We start from the raw sequence: 17,673 nt of genomic DNA, 5'->3' as shown, positions 1-17,673 counted from the left end.
CTGACCAGAAATGAGAGAAATATCTGAATGTTGAGATTCCTCACCTTAAACCTAAAATTCTAACTTTTGATATAGAAGAGAGAATAAAAAGAGCTTGGGAAGGGGGGAAATCATGATAAATCTTTGAACGCTTACTCCCAACCAAATTTCCCAGTACTGTTAACTGCAATTAATTCAAATGAAGTTGTTAAGGACGTTTCTTCAGAAGGTAAAATTTACCCCCGTGCTGTGGTCTCCCTGTCCTTCTGGGCTAATCTAACTTTACCGTGAACTTAAAACTCCTTGAGTTAATGAGTCACGCACTTCGTGAAGGAGCATAGGAAGGCTTGGCGTCTGTGCTGATCATACGCAGGCTTGCATAAGGAACGTAGCCAAGAGGAAAGTGAGCCGAGGACCGCCTTGTGCAGCCCTTCCCAATGATCCCCAGAGCTGCCGTGGGAGCGGGCCGCCTTCCGGGACAGCACTAGGGCCGGGGCAGGGAGAAGGGCACAAGGGAGGGAAATCCTACAAGCTGCCGGGGCAGAGGTGAAGGGACGAGCCAAGGTTACCGCGACGGCTGCCGCCTGGAACCTGAAACATTCCCTCTATAACAAACACCCCTAAAAGATAGGCAAGGGCTGGAGTACCGACGGTATCTCCGAGGGGCTACAGCCACAACCCCAGCCGCACGTACCTCACGGCGCAGCCGGCCGTTGGGGCTCCCCCCAGCTCCCTCCAGCCCCAGCCGCCACCGAGGAAGCAGCGTTAATTGGCAGCCGCGTCGAGCCAATGGGCGGTGTCGGGGCGGGACCCGTGCATGGACCTCGCCCAATGGCGGGGCGGGGCGGCTGGAGCGCCGGGATCGTGCTCGCTGCCTGCGCCCGTCTCTTTCCGTCCGTCCGTCCGTCCGGCCTCGCCTCACCTCACCGCCTCTGGGCAGCGGGCACCGGGGACGGGCGGCTCCCGGCGCTCCAGGTGAGGGCGGCACCGCCCTGGGCTCCAGCGGACGGGGTTTGGGGTGCGCAGCCCCCAGCGGAGCTGTGCGGGGAGGGGCTGCGAAATGGCGGCCGGAGTGGTGGTGGTGGTGGTGGTGGTGGTGGTGGTGATGATGGTTATGGTTATGATGATGATGATGATGATGGGGGTGAGGGGCTAGGCTCCCGCTGTGGGCCCGGGGCGGCGGCGGCGGCGGCGGGGTGAAGGCCGTGCGGGGAAGGTGAAGCTCTCCTTGCTCGGCGCCTGGGGGTGGAAGGGCAGGACGGGATGACGCCACGGGCCGGGCAGACTCCGTGCTGGGGGGGGGGAGCTGGCTGCTCCGGGAGCGGGGCGAGGAGGGAAGGTCGTTTTTTATTTCCTTCCTGATCTCGGGTTTGAAATCCCCGTGGCCCAGATGATGGCAGGTAAGGATGTCTACTGGGGGGGAGGTAACGTGAGGTTAGAAACTGCTCGCAGCCTCCTGAGTCCCTATAGCGACCTAGATGGGTCAGGCTTCTCGGTCTTGCTGTTCACGTCTTCCCTCTTGGCTTTCCTTTTTCTGGCTTGTGGCAGGAACCTCATCTTCTCCCAGAGCAAAACATCTGCACGAGAGACAGAAGCCTCTGTATGTACACCGAGGCTACCTGGCCAGAGACAGGCTGGGTACCCACGGTGTCTGTGTGGCACACTGTGTCCATCTTTCCCAGCTGCTTGGCTATCTCTGCTTGGAGTGACTCAGAAGTTCATAGCTGAAGTCTTCTGAGGCTTTGTCTTTTTGCCCTTGCAATAGGGGAAGCCAGGAAGGTTCGGGTGATATTTGCTGTCCTTTGTAAACTCAGTGTTTGAAAGTCAAATGTAGTCATGCGGTCTTAGTTATTCAGTTTTCTTGGCAGCTGTTCTTTATAAAAAAAGGTTAGTTACTACAGTTTAAAACAAGTATGTTATTTCTCATGTCCCCTGTACTTGTTTCAGTAAATTCGATCATTTCTCTACAACCCAAACAAGGATTAAAAAAAAAAAAAAAAAAGAGCTGTAGGATGTGCTGGACTCTCGTTTCCTCTGTTGTACTCTGTATCCTCACAACAGGCTACCTGAATATTTCCTATATGCAGTGAGAGTAATTATGCCTCTTGCTACAGGGGGCACTTTTTCCCCTTCTGCTTATTTGGATTCTAGATTTTTTTCAGCCCTTCTCTGAAGACAGAACACTACTTGGAAAAGATAACAACTATAGTAATGCATTTTTACAACAGTCATAATGAAGACTGCATTAAGTAAGCGAGTTTCCGTTCTTAGTGCAACAAAAAGATCATTCTCTTACGTTCATGATGAGACCAATCTAAAAACATTGCTTCATTGTTTTCTGTTGGTGGGGAAAAACAACAACAACAAAAAACAAACATAAAACCCCTTTTTGCTTAAAGGTGAAAGGTAACTTAAGCAATTTGCTGACTATTTCAGGCAGGTGAAACTTAATTGTATTTTTTAACTATTATGGTTATTAACACCAAGCACTAATGTCTGTTGTTTCATACCTATACCTGTCTGAAATTATTGTCCAACTGCAGTTTACCTTCAAAGATAGTAGGTATATTCTACCAATTATGACTGAATCAGCTTAAACAGTAGTGCATATTAACAGTTGGCGTATGTCTAATTAGTTCAATACAGCATCATTTTGGAGATATCTGCTCATGCTATATTGTAGCTCAGGTACAGTAAGCAGGAGAGGAGTGCAGGTGCTACGTTTACGTCTGCAGCATTAACCTTAGCATGGCAGTTCAGTTTTCCAGTGCTCCAAACTCCCCTGGTTGGGTAGTTTACAGTTCTAGAGTTAGTTTCTTTGCCTCACAGTCTACATGCTGTGCAGTGCCATGCTAGAATAAACATTAAAACTGCCACTGGGGGTTAAGCTGCATACCACGCAGCATGCAACATCACAGTTAAAAGGATGATACGTAGCATGGTTGTAGGTAGTGATGAAATAGGTTATTAATGATTGACAGACAAAATTGTTTAGGAATGCTGGTGTGTTGTGGTTTTTTTCTGAATGTTTTTTTCCTCCCTTTGAAAAGGGTGTGCTGCAGGGGGATAAAGTTGTTAATGCTGAGCTGAGCAATTAGATGGCATTTATGGTTGCTAGGCTTGATGTTGGCTGTATGCATCTCTGTGAATGACCTTAAGTATTCTTTATTTTTTTTAATCTCTTACTGGTTTATGACACAGTTTCCATATCGCACAAGTCAACTGTGTAGCAAAATCTTCATTTTACTTTGTAGTGTATATTTAATTGCATTTTTCCATTTGTTTTACTCCTGTAGTATTTAAACTACCATTACACTAACATGGCTTTCTGACTGCAGTGATATTCTGGGCAACATGTTGATCTATGAACGTTTGTAAATACTAATTTCAGAAAATACCTATATGATCTTTTTCTAACTGGTACGTGTCTTCTTAATTCTGTTGCATCAGGGCAATTATATGTTGGTCTGAAAAATTGGTATCATGAACCCATTCTTTTTACCAGATGCAATATTTGAGCAGTTTAGCATTAGACATGAGTTTAGTTCTCATGCTGTCTGTCATCCAGTGTACGGGTTCCTCTGGAGCTGAGTGAGCTCCTGTCTTAAGTCCTTAAGTCATTTCTGTGCTTCCCTGCTTGTAATTAAAAAGATTGTAAAGGTTACTTTACAATCTTTTTGTGACTTATGGTGGTAGCCTGTAGAGGCAGAAGGTGAGACTTCAGTGCTTGTGACAGCAATGGCAAAGGATAAAATGCTTAGTGGTGCTGCTAGTCAAGAATCGTCTGTGCTTCTGTGAATCTGTATGAGTATTACAAATTATCTTAAACACAGGAAATTTATGCTTCTGAGGCAGTGCATGCTTTTCTCATTGTGGGAGATGCAGTCCTGAAAAGTGCATCTCCTTTGACAGTAAGCCAGGAGAATGGTAGATGCAGATTTGAACTTTTTTCTCCCTAATAGGTATGTTTCAACACGCATACAAACTGATACATTGGAGTTATCTTCTTGTTGCTTCTTGGAATGTCTGCTTTTTAAATATGTTCTAAGATAAATTAATAATTACTTATTGCCTGGGACCTGAAATTAAGACTGTAATGCTTGAACTGAGGACTAGTTTGTGAGGTGAACAACTTTTTTTTTTTTTCTTTTTTCCTAATGTACTATTTAATTCAAATTCTGTTTTAATCCAGAAAGCTTCAAAAAGTTTTTTTTTTTTTTTTTTTTTTTCTCCCCTTTCGGCTAGACCTAGTTATTGATTTTTGGCTTGACTTAATGTATTGATGAATTGTTCTTGGGGCATGAAAAGGAATAAAGCAGGAAATAAGTGATGTAACTGTACTGAGATAAACAGAGCTGTGCTCTGATTATATTGTTCTGTTGTGATGCATTCTGGTGAATGTTACCTGGCTTGCTGGCTCACTGCGCTGGGGAACAACTTGAATTCAATATCAGAAAGGCTGTTTTTTCCCAGGGTTAGTTGAGAGTTTGTGGTCATAATCCAGTTTGTCACTAGACTTGAATGTCATTCCTTTATCTGGTCTTCTGGCGGTATGTTGCTTGGGGTAAGAGGACAGTCAGTGTTTCTCTGATGGTGTTGGTCTAGAATCTGCCTTGTTGTATGCTCCTTGGAATGAGTGGGTCTGCTTGAGTGGGTGTATGCTGCCAGTCCTATGAGGTTTGGTGGACAGGATGTGTCAATATTTGAGAAGGTACCCAGCCCCAGTTAGCAAATAGGGATCTAGTGAAGCAGGTATATTGTGAATAGCATGGCACAGTAATTAGCTCTAAAGCAAAAAGAAAATTACTTTAAGGCTTTAAGTGATGTGGTTTGGTTCAACTTTTTTAGAATATGCAAATATTGAAAAACTGTCCTGGCTTACACAACATATTGTAAATATTTTGTCAGTGTTGGAAAACCATATATTGCAGTGCTTGTTTTGGGGCCTGTGCATGTTATTAACCCATTCCTACTTGTGTAAGAATTCTAAGATATTCTACAGACAAAAATCTTTGCCTTATATCATGTGCTCTAGACAACTGACTAATAAACCTGGCTACAATAAAACAGCAAAAATGGACAGGGTGAGAGTAGTCTGTCATGTTATGTTATTAAATACTTGTTTTAAGCAGTTTTGCTGAAATTTAAAAGGCTGGCTTTTGTCATCTTTTGGCACACTTATACATGCAAAATAAGAGATGCCCTGGGAGTAGGTGCTGCACAGATTTTAAGTGATACCGTGAACTCTGAAGAGGAGCTCACAAGTACATCTTAAACATGCCTGTTGGCATTTATATTAGGATTGGGAAAATGAAGCACTGGACATACGCTAGTGGGACCAAATGAGCCTGGGGTAGTGCAGCATTCTCTTCCACATGCACTTTGTAGGTACCAGTTAGTGCCGTCCAGCATAGGATGGTATGCATATGGACTCCAGCATATGGAGTGGTAGTGTTTGTTAGAGATGTTAATCCTTCCCATGCTTAGAGAGTATTTGTACACAAGTGTTGATGTTCAATTTGTGACCACTCCATCCTCTATTGCTACATTAGAATTGTTTATTCACTTCTCAGGCCTGTGACTTATGTGACTGGGCTTCAGTGATAATTAGGCTTTAGTTGTGTTCCCAAATGTAAAAACATAATTGTTTGTCTGCCTGCCACTCCCATGAACAGTGAAAATATCTTTTTGCCTTTTAGGGTCTCAGATTTACTGGAGTACTTCTTATTTCCTGTGTTGAATGTGTGCTTGCTTATTCTTCTTGTTAGTGTAACATTTTGTAACTTGTTAAATTAGCTCGGATACTTGTTGCCACTTCTACTCACTGACAACCCAAGTGACTTCAAAACCAGGGACAGCTTGTACTGCTACCAGAATGGGAAATTGTCTTCTTTCCTTGGGGGCAGCTGTTTGTTCTTGCTGCCTGCTGTTTTGGTATGAGTTGGACCCAAGTTGGTTCCCTAGTCCAGCAAGAAACTTTTTATTTTGGACAGAGGAGTTTTCAGCTGGGTAAAGCCTCTCACCTGGCTTCCTGAATGGAATTGATGACATGGGGATGGGTCAGGAAGTGTGGCTGGGGACTTGCGAGAAGACCAGATCAGTCTTTGTCAGCAGAACAAATTTTATACTATAACAAAGTGGTCAGGCTGGGGCTGAGATAAGCAGCCCAGTGAATAACTTCTATAAAGTTAAGTGGTAAAGTGAATGTTGGGTATAAACAAGTTTCTCCATAAATGTTTATATAATCTCATGTATGGCAAAGATGGCCAGGATGTAATAAAATATAAAATGAGTCTATATAAATATGAGTGTTACTCATCCTAGCAGCTGAAGCTGTGCTACATTAGTTGCTGAAATACAGCTGCCAGACATTGAAAACTGCTACCGAGAGACTATACCCTTAAACTATAGTTAAGGGAATTGAAGATTCATTTTGAGACTGAAGATGCATGTTTCTTTATTTTTTTTTTTTAACCAATTTTAGATGCATGGTTGAATAAGTTTCAAATGATCTTGAATTCATAAACCTAAAGGTTAACTTGCTTTGTCTTTTTGAAGCAAAATTTCAAGAAAAATTGTTCTAGGATACCTACTCTAGGTGGCCCTACTTGAGCAGGGGGTTGGGCCAGATAACCTCCAAAGGTCCCTTCCAACCCTTACCATTCTGTGATTTTTTTTCAAGTGTAAGGGCAAGAAGATGGAATTGAAATCCTTCTCAAACTCAGACAAGTTCTAACTAAAAGGAGCTATAGTTTAAGACTATAGTTTACTATAAAAGTAAACTATATAAACTATTTACTTTTAAAAGTAAACTATATAAACTATTTACTTTTATAGTAAACTATAGCTTAAACTATAGTTTATAGTTTATAGTAAACTATAAAAGTATATAGTAAACTATAAAATGTACTTTAAGCTATAGTTTACTATAAAAGTAAAGTCTTTACTTTTTGACTTCTAAAATACTTGGTTGTAAGCAACTTAAGTGCTTGTAGTGTGTAGCACTGATACATATTCTTAAGTAATCAAATGCTATAATTATCAAAAAAGTAAATGCTAAATAATTGTTGGAAATTCAAGCAGAAGATTTAAACTCATCTGCTAACACTTAATTGTTAAACTAGGTTTGGGGAAATAGCTTTCCAGATTGTATTCCCAAATTCCAACTCTATTTAATTTCTATTTTCTTTTATGTATAGGAAAAATCTAGTTATACACAAAACCAATGCCAGGCCTTTTATCTCCTAGGCTGGAAAACCTGACTCTCTACCCTATTGTAGACTGTTTGTTTGTTTGTTTGTTTTTTTCCCCTCAAAAAATAATTTAATAAGATTCACTGGATCCTCTTGTTTTGTTCTGTGATACTGCCTCATCTGCTTTCTTAGCTATTTTCAGCAGAGTGCTGTTCCACCTGATGGTTTGTTTTTTTTTTTTTTTTTTTTGAGGCAAGTGCCCAGATTGGCTAGCACAGAACACCTTGCCAAGAAAGCAGAATGGGCAGGACACCTTGTTTTCCTTTGTTTAGTTGTGCTCTACACTGGGAAATGTGAAAGTTCATTCAGCATATATCATGAGTCTTCTCAGTTCTTTGAGGTAGGACCAAATCTGTTATTCATGTTTCTGAACACATTTGGAGAAATTAAGGACAATCAATGTCCCTTAAATTTAAAGGACCTGTAAGTGGATCTTAAAATTGTTTTGAATTTGGCCAAGAAATCCTTTGGATAAAGTAGCTAAAGTAGTAAAGTAGTAAGCAGCTGCTTCAGCTTTGCTAGTGTTATAGCTGTATTGGAGAACAATACATGGATCTAGTCTGTACTGAATGACTGGAGTTTTAGCACTTCATTTAGATCAGGGTATCACATGACTCCTATGTGTCACGTGGGTATTGGGAGTAAAATCTGTGGTGTGCGGCTCTAATAGGTGTCAAGTCATTAGCAGTTCTGATGCATCTAATCCATGCAAAACAGTAGTAATTGATACATATAAATATTTAAAACAAACATACACTTTATTCTGGTTTTATTTCACAGTGCAAGGCAGCCTATTGCTTCTTTACTTTAGACTTTGATCAGCCTGATGAGATGTGAAGTAGAGAAAGTGAGACTAAAGATCCAGTTCAGTGGCTTTTTCTACCTTCCCCTGCAGAGAAAAAAAAAAAAATTGCAACTGGGAATCTTTGATACTTTTATCCTTTTCTGCCCTCCTCCAATTTCCTGCAAAAGAGCCTGAATAGGAAGAGGAAGTATCTTTGCTTCTACATGTTAGTAGGTATTATAGAAACACTTTCCTTTGTGTAAGCATGGACAAACTGTGCTTAATTTAGCATGTAATGTCTACTAATTGAACAGAATTCCTAGTTTTGTGGTAATTTTAACTGTTCTTACGCCATTTCCAAGACATCTTGGTTTGATGGCAAGGAAATATGGAAAGAGTGAAGCAGGTCTGATGCTCTTAAATACATCTAAAGGTATTTTCATTGTGCACATTTTGTGTTTCTTGCTTTTGCATTATTTATTTCCCACTTCTTACATATGGATAAATACTTTTTACTTTTTTTTTTTTTAATTTATTAATGCTGTACTGGTATCTTATCCTTTAATATTAATCTCATTAAGTCTGAAGGGAATGATGTTACTAGTTCAGCTGTGAAGTTTATAAAATTATTAACTTTCAAGCATGTGTAAAGTATCTACTTTGGCTAGAATACTCAGTGGCATGCAATTTATTTGGTAGGAGAAATACCATGAAGAGCTGTTGTACAGATTAGCTCTATAAAGTTGAAAATCTTACAAACATGCTTCTCTAAACTGATTTGATTTTTTTTCTAGAAAATAATGGATCACATGGACATTTGAATCTTTATTATTGTGAACTGCTAGAGAACAAAGTTATGTAATACATTTTCAGAAAGACTTTTTGTAACAACTTTTTGAAGCACTGTTTATAATGCAGTATCAATTGGACTTCGGCAGTGTTTAGTCATTCAAATGGGGAGAAATAAGGAACACAAAACAGCTATTGCTAAATTGCTTTGTGGTGATGGCTCTCACAGGTTTGTGCATGTGCTTTGTTTATTTGAACTTTATTTTATTGATAGATGCAGCAGTTGATGTGGACTCCTGGCAGTCTATTTTGTGGGGAAAAAAAGTGAATGAGGCATTGATTACTTTTTTCAAATACAAGTAGCATTCAAGTCATTTCCATCACTTACCAATAGTGTAAAATTTCTGAACAGGGAACACTACCCCATACCCTTTGAGAATTAGCTGCTGCTTATCCTGTTCTTTCATTCATTAAATGAAAGAATGTGTGTCTATATTTATTTTAATTACAGTCCTCTAGGAATCCCTGCATTGTTCTTTATGCCTCGGGTCTGCTGTCCAGAATGAATTGAGTTTTAGCTATTTGCTTTAGTTATGCTGGCTCATGAGAATGTTTGGAATATGAATGTTTGGAATATTGCACCTAGGCATTTGCATCAGAGTCGGCATGCATGTTTAAACTGGGCTTACTGTGAAAAATCCAGATTTGGGTATAGTATTTGCTTTAGGAGGAAGGGATGAAAGTCATGTCTTTTGCAGTTTTCACCATCACTGAATTCCAAGTACTAAGCATCTTTATATAGCTCTGTATACTGAGAGATGCTGGAAATCTAAGTATGCAAGCTTAAAAAGACATTTTAAAGTCTTGTTTCCCAGATGGCCAACTTTCTAAAAGAATGATCAAATTAGATGAAAGATTGTGGTTTAGCCTTAGCTGGCAGCTCTGTCTGACAGCCTCTTGCTCACTCTTCCTGTGTGGGATGGGGGAGATAATTGGAGAGGTGAAAGTATGAGAACTCATGGGCTGAGATAGAGAGGCTCACTGGGTAAAGCAAAGCAAGGAATTCGGTTGCTGCTTCCTGCTGGCAGGCAGGAGTTCAGCCCCCTCCAGGAGAGCAGGGCTCAGCACGCAGAGCGGTTCCTGGGGAAGACAAGCCCCATCACCCCCAAATGTCCCCCCTTCTTTCTCCTTCTTTATACCAGTTTTATTGCTGAATGCAATGTCCCTCTGGCCAGTTGGGACACCTGTGCTGGCTGTGCCCCCTGCCAGCTCCTGGTGCACCCCCAGCCTCCCCACCGGCAGGGCAGCGCGAGGAGCTGAAAAGGCTTTGGCTCTGTATGAGCCCTGCTCTGCACCAGATGAAACGTCCCCCTGTTATCAGGACCATTTTCATGACAGATCCAAAACACGGCATTATGTGAGCCTCTATGAACAAAATTGACTCTGCCCCTGCCAAGACAAAGATGAATATAAATAGTGATTTATATTCACTACTGAACTTTTTGTCTAGAGCTACCCTACTGAAGCTTAAATATTGAAGCAAGCAAAAACTTACCTACTTAAAAATTCACTTCACAACTGGTTATTGGAATTGTAATTTTGACTACAGTCTAAAAACCTGACTTAGAGTTACTGGTTATCTGTGTTAAGCTAAATGAATTCAGGTAATAACTTGCATCCAGATCCTGAAATTGAGTAATATCTTGCAATATTGTGTCACTGAAATAGCCTAATTAGAGGACTATAAAAATGATTTTAGAAGTCTTCAGAATTTGGATAAGCTTTCAATGCCCCTGTTTTATAGACCAAAGTGTTGGATTTGTACTTATCTGTCATTGGACTTCAGCTACATGAAAAACTTCTGGCTCAGAACCCCTTCTATAGTAGTGTATTCTGATTTCTTTGTATCAGGGATATCAGTATGAGTTGTTTTCCTTTCTATCTATCCTACTTGTGTTACTTAGTGCTAGCATCTATTTGCTTTTACCTTTCCCAGACACTAGAAAATGGACAGTGGTAGTGTATTTTGGTTCATATATGTCAGCTGGAACCAAGTGGAGTTACTTTTACTAGCTGAAGTTAGTGTTACTGTTTCGGTAATTTTGGTAGTATTTAGTCAAAGCTGCAACTTGGCAATAAATGCATTCAGACGGTTGTGCTTGTTGCACTATTTTTTTCAGATTGAGCAGACTGGCTTTAGAAACTTTTTTAAAAATGATGTGGAGATAGAGTTCATATATTTAAATATAATAATAAATAAAACCAAAGAAAACTTAGAAAAACTGTTAGGAAATCTTGGTATCAGATAGCACTACCTGTTGCAGTTTGAAGTGCACTAGTCTGTAATAGGCATTGTTATTCAGTGGCTTAGAAGAAAGAACTTGCTGCAGAAATTCAGAAGTCCTTTGGAAAAGTCTCTTTGCGTTTTTTTTCTTTGTATCTGTACTACTGGACTGTCAGAAGTCAACAATACTGGACTGTTGAATTAATGCTATTTCTCAATGGTGTCATTTTTAAATAACTGGCTACAGGAAGGAGTAAAATTCAATTTACTTTTGATTTTATTAGGAGCTTAAAGTCCTTTCCAAGAGCTTTGTGTCAAGTATTGTGGGTTCTTTTACAAAAAGTTCTCAAAACTGAACTCTGTGTGGATCCTCTATTCTAACCAAATGTCTAACCAAATTAGAGTTAGACTGGCTTGATGCCATTAGAATTCTTTAATTTGTGTAAAAATAAGAACAAACACAATTCTGGGAGGATAGTTGCCTTCCTTTGAAAGGAGCTTTAGGTGCTGGTGATAAAAATGCAGGACTAAAATATTCTGGTTTAGAGATTTTCTAGGACTGTAGTCAGGCATTATTTGCTGACTTTTTTTCATGTTCTTGTGATTTGTGTTATGAAGTAACGCTGTGCTTCCTATGCTTTCAGAGCAACTTCAATCATGTAATTGGGTAATTATTAAATAACTGTGTGAGAATAATGAGATAAAATGCAATTAGTGAGGAGGGGGGTAGGAAGAAGAACATACCTTGTGCCAATGGATGTTACAAAAAAGGATATTAATGTAATAAGAAATGGATGTTTATACCAGGATGTAACAGGCCCAGGACGAAGTTTCTTTTGTTGAGTGTTTATATGCCCAATGAGCTTTCTTTCAAGCTATTAGGTACATGTCTATTTGCAGTCTATGTATAATGGAAGACCTGTATCATTACATGAATCAGATACAGCTTTAATTTCTCTGTTGTACCAGAAAAATATTTTGTTATTGTGACGCTTTTCTTCAGGTGTTAGAATTCCTAGTTAACAAGTTAGGCAGTGGTTGTGGCTGCAAGATTCAACTGTGTAGTCTTCTTCTGTAGTGTAAGGGGAGGGGGGGGGAAGAAAAATTGTGTGTGTGGAGGGTAAAAAAAGCAAACAAAATAGAACTAACTGGGAACAGCTTAACAGTTGTTAATCTCTTGAGTACTCTGTATAGCATGTTTTTTACTGATGATGATTTTTGTGTGTTAAAATTTCCATCTTTAAGCATAATCTGTTTTTTTTCTTTTTTTGTTTGTCTTTGATGCATCAAATATACAGACATTTTGCTTCCGTGAAGTAGCCGTCGGTTTATCTTTCAGATATGGAAACTTATGCAAATTATTTTGGTATAACCTGAACTTCAAGTTAAACAAATCTATTAGTGTTGTTGGTTCTGCTGTGAGGACACTCACCTTGCTATAAAAGAAATGAAAGAAATGTTGTTACAGGAGTATGCTATGGACCCTTCAGATAGGGGTACCAGATGTTCATAAGACTTTGTTGCATTAAAAAAAAAAAAAGACTCACAATTTCTTTCATTTTTTTTTAGTGTTCTTTTTTGAACAGTAAATACGTCTAAATGACGTCTTTGCATGTTCTGAAATAACTTTTAATAAATCACTATACATCCCCCAAGCTATATTAAATATTATATTTCTTTGTTGTTTTGAGACCTTAAGGTTTAGGAGCAAGGAGAGTTGATCACTCTTTAAAGCAGTAGTGGACTAAGGGCTAGCTCAATTGCGTGAAGGTTATTTGCGATGATGACTCTTCAGCAAATGTTACCAAGGTGATAACTGCATTTACTCTTAGTGGGTTAGAGCAACTTATGGCTTTCCCAAGAAAGCTTGCGAGGAATGAGTGAGAGTTACCATCTGTGCTGTTTATTTCCAGTGCTGACATTGAGCTTTGTGGTTCTAACTGGGCTTCCATCACTCAAAAACCTTCTGGATTTGATATGTCTGGGCAGATGATGGCTTGTCTCTGATGCGCAGTAGGAACCATAGTGAAGTACTAAGAACGCCTGCCCCTTCTCTAAAACCATTGTCTTTTGAAGTCATCAGAACTGACAAATGATGTGCAGAAATAAGGAATGAGTTTCCAGGCTATTTCTTAGATGCAAGGTTACTATATTTTAAACACTACTTATATTGGACAGTTGCATTAAGGCTCTAAGCCTTGAGAATCATAACTGGAAAATGCCAGTACGTAAATTTCACAATGTTTTTGACTGAAATGTTCATTTGACCCATGACATTGAAGAGTATCATTATAAAAATTATCACCATGGTATGTTACTCATTCATACTGTGTCATGTATCTTGCATATCAATTTTGATCACGTTCTTCACTGTTTTTATTTGTCAAAGCCTTTTCCTGCAATGTTTTAAATTGATATCAACTTTTTTTATTCTTCCTTCTACCATGTGGTAAAGACAGTTAAAGGTGGGGTATATTAGTAATCAACTAAGCACATGGTTTGGTTTTCTTCTTGAGGAATACTTGTTCAAATGGAAGTCTTAATTTCAGTGGTAACTTCAAGACACTTCTGCATAACTGAAGCTTTCAACTTGCAGCTGTTTCAGCTGCTGAACCATTGAGTCTTTTTTTTTGATTCTGCTCAAACTCTGAACTGACGATGCATGAGCAGATAAGACTCCGTAATTATAATCATATTTAGACAGGTGACTCATTTCAGTAACCATAAGCTATTCCAGAACATGGGCTGAGGTGTCCATCTGATGTGGGCCAGAGAGCCCCCACCTCTATAACGTGGCAAACAGCTCCCTGGGGTCACTGCCCCTGCCTCTCCAGGGGACCGAGCAAGTTGCTGCTCCAGGGCAGTGCATTCAGGTTTTGAAAGACAAACGTGGTGCTTCACAGGGAGGTGTGGCATGTGAACTACTCAGATATTCCAACTGAACTCAAAAGCACAGGGTTGCTGTCTAGCCAGTGAAATCTTACATTGGAGGTGGGCCCTGGGAACACTTCTGTAAGATTACAGGGAATTCCCATGGTGTTAAACATAGCTTTAGGCTAATGGCATAAAGACTCCATAGTACTGAGGAGAATTATTTTCCATTCCTGGCTGTGTGTGTGTATAGACCATATGTACACATGGCTTATGTACAAGGTAAATTTTAAAAATCTCTTATGCATTTCCTTTTGAATGTGTACAAGTTTGATATTTTAATTCCAGAATAATTGTATTCTACGATACTAGCCTTCTCTGTCCTGATTAGTTCATGTTACACTACATCATAGAAAAGTGTAATTCTCTCTTTGGTAGCAATTGTTTCTGTTTTTGAGAAATGTTGTAGAACTCTTAAAAATGCTGGTTAATTAGCAGCGTACATGAAGAATGAAGAAAGTTGTGTATCATATGTTTTTACTGATAATTTGCTACAAAACTTTGGATCCTGATCATATATATAGTTCATGTGTGTGTGAGAAACACTCCGTAGCCAATAACTTAGGCTCAGGTGAGGATCTCAGTGAAGTAGTAATTTATTCGCGATCTCTTCACCAGAGATCTGCCCTGGGGATCTCTAGTCTTGAGCAGTTTCCCATCAAGTCCTTGGTAGCACAAGGCAAATTCTCCCAGATGCCAGGTAGCACTCACACCCTGCCATGAGAGGCAAGCTGTATCGTTACCTATAGCTGTAGAGAATGCAGGGGGAACTGTGATATTGCTATCATGCAAGGAACAGCAAAGAGAGACTTACAGGCCTCATTTCCCCAGGCAGTCTTTTCTTGGTACAATGCAATCATACATCGCATCCCTTGGGAGTCTTTGGTCCACCCCCATGGGAAGGGCACTATCTGGGCAATCGGTCATCCCGAGGCACAAGCATAGCAGTAGCTACAGTTGAGACTCTGGACAGTATATTTGACCCATTCTATCCAGGCATTCACATCCCCATACCCTGTTTGAATCTCAAATGTTTGAACTGCCACGTTTCGGAGGGCCTCCTGTTTACTCTCCTGTTTTCTCCTTGAGTTTCTCCCTTTCTCTGTTGGCAATAGAGGATTGTTTCCATACAGCTATTCTCAATCTGGCTGTTGTGTCTCTCCCAGTTATTTGTTCTTTCTGCTCAATTGTCATTGGGCATTTAAATCTCCACAAGCTAACACCTCACAAGCATCAAACGTGATGGCTTGTGGTACATAACCCTCTGTCACAGTCACTCATATTTTGATGGGGTATCCCGTTTTTGCTATTATCTGGTCATGCCTTTTCCAAGTTACCAATTGACCGAGGCCTTCTCTGAGGCCTAGAATCACTAAAAACAAAATTAGTAATCAATTTTTCCCTGTCATTATTTTTAAACCTTAGGTTTCCAAATAATTATCGATACAAAAATAAGATGTACACTACTACTATAACAACCCCCCCCTTGGGAGCACTGCAGTTCGCTATAGGTCTGTCCTTTCTCTCAATCACAAGTCACACTCGTTAGTTACCTGTGAAAATAAAAGGTTAGTTTACAATTGTAAGCTCTTATCCTGCTCAGAGTCCACTACGAGATTTTTCTCTTCAATTTCAACTTCCAACAAGTCTTTTGTAGGAACAGCTTCCCAGGTACTAGCATCGACAGATGCCTTCACTCGAGTATAGTGAGTCCAACCTTTTTCCGCAGTTCTTACGGCTGTTTCAGTGGTCAGTAATTGTCCTTCCCATTCAGGCCGGAGTTGACTCTTTCCAGGTCCGAATCAGGACCCAGTTTCCTGGATGATGGTGGTGAATGGGGAATTCCAAAGGTGGGGTTTGAGCCAACAACCCACAGGTCCTGAGAGATGACAAAGAAGAGGACAACCCCAGAATACAGTTCTTAAGGAAACTCTCTTGTTTTGAATTGTGGTATCTCATCCCTTCTGCCCAGATAGGGCAATCTGAACAGCATCTCATATGCTGAAATTCCTATATCCTTTCTTGGTGCTGTTTAAACCTGTAGGAGTAAGCATTTTACCCAAGGAAGTTGGGTTTCTAACACTAGTTTTGCTTCTTTTGCTTCTTTAATGTCTGATTCATTCGCTCCACCTTCCCAGCAGAGGAGGGGTGCCAGGGGCTGTGAAAATCCCACTCAATCTCTAAGGCCTGCTTTAACTCTTGCAGTAAAGCTTACACCCATCCAGTCGCGTGGTCAATTAGGACAAACAAGTAACTCAGTAAAGTCTACCTGTATACTTTGGAAAGGTCAAAGCCCTGGCTCCCGTCCCCCTCTAGATGGGTTACAGAAGACCTTTTTATTTACCTTTTGACATATGGTACATCCTCTACATATGTGCTTCCCTAAAGTGTATATTCCTACACAGACATGCTTTCTTAGCACAATATCACACATTGCTTGCACCTCCCAATGACTCTTTTGATGTAAAACAGTTAATATTTGCCTCATTATCACTTTATTCAGCATTTCTCTCCCATCAGGGAGTATCCGTTTTCCTTCAGACTTCATGGCTCCTGATTCCTTAAAAAAAAATCATTGTTTTAAAACTTTTTAGTTCTTTCTTAATTTTCAACAATTCCCTGAATCCTCTCTGGATTTATTCTTCATTTTCCCTCAGACATTAGATGCCTTAAATACCTGACTTCTCTTTCTCCATATTGTAACTTTTTTTTTTTTTTTTTTAATACTCCCAAGCCCTGCTTTCCCAGAAAGTTGAATAGCTTGTTAGTAGCTTTCTTCACAACTCTTTTCTCCTGTCCTGACAATAGAAAATGATCCACATATTTGTTAACATTAATACCTCCTTGGGAGGTTGTAATTGCTCCAAAATTTTTTTTTTTTTTTTTTTTTTTTTTTTAGAACTTACCCAAATAGATAGGTGTCCCTGTAAACCCCTGAGGTAAAATTGTCCACCTATATTGTTGCTTCCGCCCCCATTTCAGGGTCTTTCCAGTCAGAGGTGAATATACATGTATGTTTGCTCTCAGGGCCAGAGAGCACTCCATTAATAACACTGTTATTCCAGTCTAACAATTCACTAGTTGAATGCCCAATTTAATCATCAAATCCCTTCCCAACAAGTTAGTATCCACCTTGGATACATACAATAATTGCCCAGTGATCATTTTATCCCCTGGTCTCAGCTTAGTATTCCCCAAAAATGGCACTGTTATCCCAGTACCTTCTACCCCCATCACATTTAGGGTTTCATTAGTTAATTTAATCCCTGATACTTTACAGGTCAGTAATGACTTAACTGCCCCAGTGTATTGGGTTTGATGGCAGGGTTCAGGGGGGGTGTGAGGGGTGTGGGGGTGGGAAACTGCAGTGGCAGCCCCCGTGAGAAAAACCCAGAAACCTCCCCGTGGCAGATAAGGGACAATTTCATTTGGCCCCAAAGGGGCCCACTGCTGCCCAGAGCCAAGCCATGAGCAATACAGTCCGTGCCTCTGTGAGAGCACATCCACGAAAACAAACAAACAAAGAAACAAACAAAAACCTGCTGCTCAACAGCAGTTGGGAGAGCAAGAAACCTCCCCGCAGACACCAAAGTCAGTGCAGAAGGAGGGGGAGGAGGCGCTCCAGGCGCTGGAGCCGAAGCCCCCCTGCGGCC

The 17,673-nt window shown here is 40.3% G+C and overlaps 2 protein-coding genes across 7 annotated transcripts in view; both read left to right on the top strand.

Annotated features, from left to right (window-relative positions):
• Positions 1 to 17,673, top strand: part of TTLL1 (TTL family tubulin polyglutamylase complex subunit L1) — a 59,095-nt gene that overhangs the window by 23,665 nt on the left and 17,757 nt on the right. The window lies entirely within an intron of this gene.
• PACSIN2 (protein kinase C and casein kinase substrate in neurons 2) overlaps positions 820 to 17,673 on the top strand; it is a 74,467-nt gene continuing 57,613 nt past the window's right edge. For 3 of the 5 annotated variants that reach the window (XM_084505774.1, XM_084505773.1, XM_084505771.1), the window contains exon 1: positions 890 to 954. The gene's annotated coding sequence lies outside the window, so the exon portion shown is untranslated. Of the gene's footprint in view, positions 955 to 17,673 lie in introns of all 5 variants that reach the window. The other 2 variants (XM_084505772.1, XM_084505776.1) reach the window with 2 other exon arrangements.

The sequence above is a fragment of the Aythya ferina genome, assembly GCF_964211825.1.
Source record: "Aythya ferina genome assembly, chromosome: 1".
NCBI classification, from domain to species: domain Eukaryota; kingdom Metazoa; phylum Chordata; class Aves; order Anseriformes; family Anatidae; genus Aythya; species Aythya ferina.
The sequence above is the reverse complement of the archived record's forward strand: the minus strand, read 5'-3'. Positions and strand labels throughout refer to the sequence as shown.